The sequence below is a fragment of the Phodopus roborovskii genome, unplaced genomic scaffold, assembly GCF_943737965.1.
Source record: "Phodopus roborovskii unplaced genomic scaffold, PHOROB, whole genome shotgun sequence".
NCBI classification, from domain to species: Eukaryota; Metazoa; Chordata; class Mammalia; order Rodentia; family Cricetidae; genus Phodopus; species Phodopus roborovskii.
The window spans coordinates 3,480,550-3,486,894 of NW_026126623.1; the positions used below are offsets into that span (position 1 = coordinate 3,480,550).

A 6,345-nucleotide genomic window follows, 5' to 3' on the forward strand; every position below is an offset into this window, starting at 1 on the left:
GGGAAGACTGTGACAGTGGCCCAGCAGCAGCCCCTCGCAAGCGGCCGCTGCATTCCAGCTCCAGCTGCCTCGAGGGTAGACAGGAAGCAGTTAGAGCCGGAGCCTTCCTAGCCAACAACCCCCAATAAAGGGACATCAGATTTGAAGGCTCTGGAGTCGCTGAAGGAGATTCAAATCAGATTTCCCGGCAGGAGGGGTATAAGGATACAGAGGGTCACACACAAAAACCAGGGTGTCTATCTGGATCCTCCATGAAGGATATGATCCTTTCCATTTTCTCATTATTTCTTTTAGGCGTCGTTCTCCAATGAGATCCACTCTTCGATCCAAGCGAGTGTCCAGAGAAAGGCCACCACTAGAACCGCTTAGCCAGCAGTTTACCCTAAGACACAGCTCAGTACGATGGCTGCCCTTCCAGGGCTGTTGTGGGTGACCCAGGAGAAAAGGGGCGCACAGTCCTCCCCAGCAATGAGGGAGGAGAGGAAAGGAGCGGTGAAGGACAGAGGAATCTCAGTGTGGACCTGTTGCTAGTGCTCAGGCAGCTCTTCTGTTCTTCGGGATGGCACTGGTTGCCGGTATTTCTCGAAGATGCACGGGAAGGACAAGACCGCGAGAATGTCTGAGCCCCCCCCCCCAAACGTTTGGAAGTGAAAAGACAAGCAGACCCAAAAGCCAGAAGCTGAGGCACCCTCTCTGGCTCAGGATTGAACTAAAAAAACAAACAAAAACGGAGTGAGGGGTAGCACAGGTGGGAAGCGTCAATAGAACAGGAGACCATTACAAGAAGACAACTCCATCCCTTAAACTTATTTCTCTCAACCCAACACCCTAGACTTTGCTATGACTGAAATGAAAGTTGTAGAGAACTGATGTCTTTACGAGCTTATGTAAACTTTACATTAAAACATCACAGCATTTCGCCTGTTTTAGAAGTCATCATTGGGGACCTTCACCGCTTCCCTCGAACCTGCCAGAGACCTGTCATTTCCTACCTATAGGCCTTCTTGTGAAAACTAGCCAGTGTCATAGAAAAAAATTTAATTTTACACACGCGCGCGGAAGGATGGGAAGAGAGACAGACAGAAGGAAAAACAAAAAACCACAACCACCATTTCCAAGGGCAGTCTTCCAAACCCTGACAAACAGTGGGGCTGGATGGTAACTCTTCTCTATAATGTGACATTCAGTCCCTTGAGTGATGGCCTCTCCGAATTCCCCACTGTCCTAGGGCCTGTCATCAGCCTGACTTGGACACGTTACAGTAGCCTAAATCCACCCCTGGTATGCAAGTGTAAGTGGTGACACAGGCTCACTAACGTGTTCCCTTTTGGGTCTTTGTGGTGCTTGATTCCCCACACACTCCCCATTGCTATTCTCCAGACCAAAGCCTCACTGAGCCCAGTTGCTGACTGGCCAAGGCAGCACAGCAAATGCTGGAGGTTAGGGGCCCAAATAACATTCCCCATTTGTCTTTTTCAAAGTTGATTTATAGCAATCGACAGGTTAAAGGCTCATCTGACTTCATTATTTTTAAAAGCTGTCTATTTCACAACTGTCACCTTTCATCACTTAGCACAAATAAATACTTGAAGAAATGAATTGGAAGAGACTTTTTAGATCGTGTTTATAATTCTTGGTCGTCCGTTAACATTCCTAATGACCTGACCCTCTGAATTTCTGTAGACTCCTAAACTGCATTTAAAAAAAGAAAAAAATCCCACCATTTCTCTTTTAAAACTTTCAGGGAAGTGGGTGAGATGGGGGCTAGAAGAAGCATAACCAGGGTAAAAGCTTCAAACCCTGTAAGCTTCCTGGCAGCCTGAAGGCTACTGTACGGAAGAGCACGGAGAAAGGAGCACTTCATGAGTCAAGGGACCCAAGGAACCAGTAGATGACAACAGGGTCTCAGACCTAGAGGATAAATTCTGCTTGGATGTTGGCCCTCCAAGCACTGTTGCAAAACCACAGTGACACTCCCATAATACAGAAGTGCTTGCTACTCAGAGAGATGACCGCCATTATTATCTCTATCATAGTTTTCAAAGTGGGGACTCCCCCCCCCACACACACACACTCTTTAACTTGCGGTTTACGAGCCAGAGCCCGCAAACGCGATGTGGAAACGAAATGGTGTGGATTGAAATCCATGCAATAAATCGAAATCGTTTCTTCAATTTTGTTGTCTTTTATTTGGTGTTCAGACTCTCTCTCTTTCTCTTCACCAATGAGGGTATAAAACATAACGAAAAAGGGAAAGAAAACGTACCAAAAAAAAAAAAAAGAGGAAGAGAAGGGAAGAAACTGGCAATAAAGAGAAAAGGGAAAACCAGAAAGGGGGGGGGGGAAGGACCCAGTTTGAAAGACAAAATGAAGTGCACCAGCTCCCTCCCCCCTCACCCTTTTCTTATTTCTCCTTCTCCTCCTGATCCTTCGCCTTTCTTTTTCTTTTAACAGTGGTGTGGTTGTGGGAGGAGGTTGAAGCCAAAGAAGGGGAGGATGGGGAGGAAACCTCGGTGCGTTGATGAGTTGCCAGCCGCAGATGGGGGTGATGACTCTGCTCTGCGAGTCCGGCCCAGTTCTCACTGCAGCATCCCTGAGCTGCTGGAGTCCCACCAAGAATTAGAACTTTGCAGATTCCAAGGAAGACCCATCGCAGAGCATGCCCCCGGGCCTTGCCTTGATTTGATGAGTTCGCCCATACTGTTTCCCCAAGTAAAAGAACTTGGGGCTTCTGTTACCCTTGTGGACCACTAGGCCTAAGAGGGTCTGAGCACCCTTGGACTCTGCACAGAATGTTTAGGAACTCTGCGTTTACATCATCTCTCGGGGACTGCCGCTTTCCTGGGAGAACGCTACGAAGTTGCTCCGCTGCGGAAACCCGGGCGCAGTGTAGTGCCCTGGAGCGCCACCTCGCTTCGGAAATGGGAATAACGCAGCCAAGCCTTACACTCTCCCGCAGTCTAACTTCACTCGTTCTTTTTCCTTTATTACCATCTCCAAAGAAGCCGAAAAACCCAGGCCTCCTTCCCCACTGGCAAATAAATAAATAAATAATAAAAAATCATCTGTGACCCACATAGCTCAAAGTAACTGCACAATGGAAGCAAAATACAGAACCATGATTTCACTAAACAAGGGTAGTCACCTAAGCTGCAAAGCTGCTTTCAGAGCAAAGATAAAATGAATGAGACATGTTGTCAGGGGGCCACCAGTTCGGGCTGCGGTGTGTTTTGAGTCATTCAGCTGTGGCCAATGCAAATGTCTCCCACGAAGCGGGTGCCTATGAAGTTATAACCTCGCATTTACGATTTCCACAGAAATCCATTCATTTGACCCGTGGGGTATCAGAGAGGCTTTGCCAGGCCAGAGGCTGCCCCCATTGGAGTCTGGTTCCTCTCCGTTGTCAGCCTTACAAAAAAACACAACGTTACCAAATGCAGTCCTCAGCATGCCCACCTTTCAACCAAGGAAAGTAGCAACTGCCAGAAATTCTGAATTACACATTATTTTCCGTCAACATGCAACTGGTTATTTGCTTCCTTTTCAACCAGTTGGTCAGTTAATATATTTATTCACATTTAAATATACCCACTGGACTAGACTATAAAATATACAGAAAATTAACTGGAGGATATGCTATGGTGAATTTTTGTTTCATTTTCTTTTTCATCTCAGAACCAAGTGTGATAAGAAACAAGGTATTTTTTTGAACATAGTTTTGAATGTGGAGTGTCTTGCTTATGGCCCAGGGAAGAGCTGTGTGGTCCATTTGTTTTGAAAAGGACATGGATTTTTCCATCTAATGTAGTTTATATTTATTTTAATCCCTTTCTAAGTCTCTCTCTCTCTCTCTCTCTCTCTCTCTCTCTCGTGTGTGTGTGTGTGTGTGTGTGTGTGTGTGTGTGTGTGTGTGTGTGGTGTTCAATAGGTTCCACTGGTAAAATGATGGCTGTCCTAGGGACAGTGGGTGGAGGCAGAATGTAAGGAAAGAGAATGTGGTGGCACCTGAGCCCCTCTATTTTTCTGCCCCTGCAAACCAAACTTAGAGAACCTTTTATGAAACTTTGCACTTCTCAGAGTTGGTAGTATGCATGGTCGCTGGGCAGCCAGGCAGGAGATGGAGTGAGTGTCCTGCCTCTCTGCTCCACATGGCAGATTAGAAGGCTCTCAGGGTTCCTGCTCAGAAATTATAGGGCTCACAGGAAAATAAGCAGTTTAGTTTTCTGGTCAGCTTGTCCCTTTTCCACTAGGTTAAAACAGGTTCCTGAAAGATCCTACCAGAGAGAAGTCTCAGATTCCTAGCAGGACTTAAGGGTGTCCCTCAAAAAGCCAGGTTCTTAGGAGTTTCCCACTTTGAGGTAATGATGCTAACTTGTAGAAAAGCGGCTACTGCCAGATTCTAAAAGCTAACTGGCAATTCCAGAGAGAACCCTAGCATCATCCACTGAGGGATGGCAATAAGGAGCCGAGACAAAAACAGAAAGGAGGAAGTCATGGGAGAAGAATGCATTTCAAGCTACAGGCCTCCAATTTGGAGGAGGTTCTAAATTGGAAACTTTTACTTTTTTCTCTGTCCAGTTCTCTTCATTTGTTTCTCTTTCATCACCACCCCCATCTCACATTCATATTTTCTGAGACACCCCCCCAACACACACGGAATAAAGCCTGAGGATGAAAAATTATTTTCTTGCTATTACCCTTCCTACCGCAAGATGTGTTGCAAGAGTTAGTGTTACAACGATGCCACAATGTTTCACCGACGCAAAACATGCAGCCAGAGGGTGTTGCTAATGATTCCTGGATTAGAGTGAGCCTGCGACTAGGAGAAGGAGGAGGGACAGAACTACACAGGAGAGGGACATTTTTCATTAAAGAACCGGGTGGGGGCGAATCGGGTCTAATAATCTCATCAGTATTTCTGATCTCAAGTTTCTCTCTGCTTAAACGTGTGAGCTAGAGAGAACTCAGTATCCTTTTAAGCACCGCTTTTTTTTGCCATATTAATAACAATTATGTTTACAGTTATGTGAAGAGCTCTCCTTTGGGAAGGATCAAACATCAGAAATCGCTTAATACTAGATTCAAGGCTACTCCAATAGTCAGGCCCTTTGAAGGCTGTGGGGGCCTGGTCATCGTTAATCCAGGGGTCTATGCAACCCAGGGCGGCCAAAAAAAAAAAACCACAAGGCTCTCCCCCACCCCCTATTAGGTTATACAAATGGACAAACGCTTGTGGTGAAGTGGTAGGAACCAGGATGACCCATCTAGGCTATGGAGCAGCCCGCAGGTGCAACAGCTAGCGGCTGCTGACCCGGCCTGCGTTAGATTTTTGATGAAATGTCCGACCAGCCTCGGGACTCCCCTGTGCCCTCCCTTGGGACCAGCTAAATAGGGGTGCATGAGGTTTCGAGGTTCCTACCGTGGCCCAGGCTGGTCCCACCGCCCTGCAGTCTGCTTCTGCACCCTGGGGCACACGAGGAGGGCATCCCCTCCGGCTGCGGCCCTTTGAACCAGGGAGCCCTTGGCTCCCTCCCGGATGCGCGGAGCTCGCTGGAGGCCGGGCAGCCGGAGCCGAGTGTGGGTGGCGGGTGGGGTTGAAGGGGAGTGGGGGGAGGCGGGAGGGGACAGAGGGGCGGAGGCAGGAGCGGGGCGTTAAGCCTGGAAGCTTGGCTGTTTACCCAAACGATTTTCTTTTCAGGCCGGAGACGCCAATGAGACAAGATCAAACTGCCCTCCAAGCAGTGCGTGTGGGGCGGCGTGAGTGTGTGTGTGTCCCCTTTGCAAGAGGGGCTTTGTCAATGGGGGCTCCAGCACTTTGGCTTGGAGGGATGAGAGGCGGCCCGGCCACCAGCGCCTCCTCCCGGGGGCTGGGAAAAGCCTGGTGTGTAGCGTGCCTCAGTGCAGGCAAGGGCAGCCCAGGCGCTCGCGGTAGTCCAAAGAGACTGAGCAAAGAGAAGTACAGGGGCAAGCTCTAGAGAGCTGGGGCCCGAGTTCTTAAAGATCTAGACAGAAAATCCACGGCCATGTGAGGGTATAGGGGCATAATACAATTCCCATCCTTCTTCCAACCCGTTGATTTTCGATCCATCTAAAGCTTACATCCAGCTCCTTGGGCCATTGGTTTTTTCTGACTGCCTGTCTCCAGATCTATTGCCTGAAAATTAGGGCAAGGTTTCAGCGATTAAGTTACGATGCAGGCCTCGAAGTGCACCGCCAGCCCTAAGCCCGGGTTTTTTGCACCACAAAATGGTTAAAGATCAATAGGGCAAAGGTTGTCTGTATTAACAAAATTTGTGATTTTTTTTTTAAAGGAACCTAGACCCACGACTATCCATCCATTAACTG

At 48.1% G+C, this 6,345-nt stretch overlaps 1 long non-coding RNA gene across 1 annotated transcript; it reads right to left on the bottom strand.

The window, feature by feature from the left end:
• Positions 1-2,965: 2,965 nt before the first annotated feature.
• LOC127238045 (uncharacterized) lies at positions 2,966-5,810 on the bottom strand. The gene is made up of 2 exons (XR_007835898.1): positions 5,420-5,810; positions 2,966-3,408 (listed from the first exon to the last, which is right to left on the bottom strand). It is a non-coding gene; the product is annotated as an uncharacterized LOC127238045 (long non-coding RNA).
• Positions 5,811-6,345: the final 535 nt, after the last annotated feature.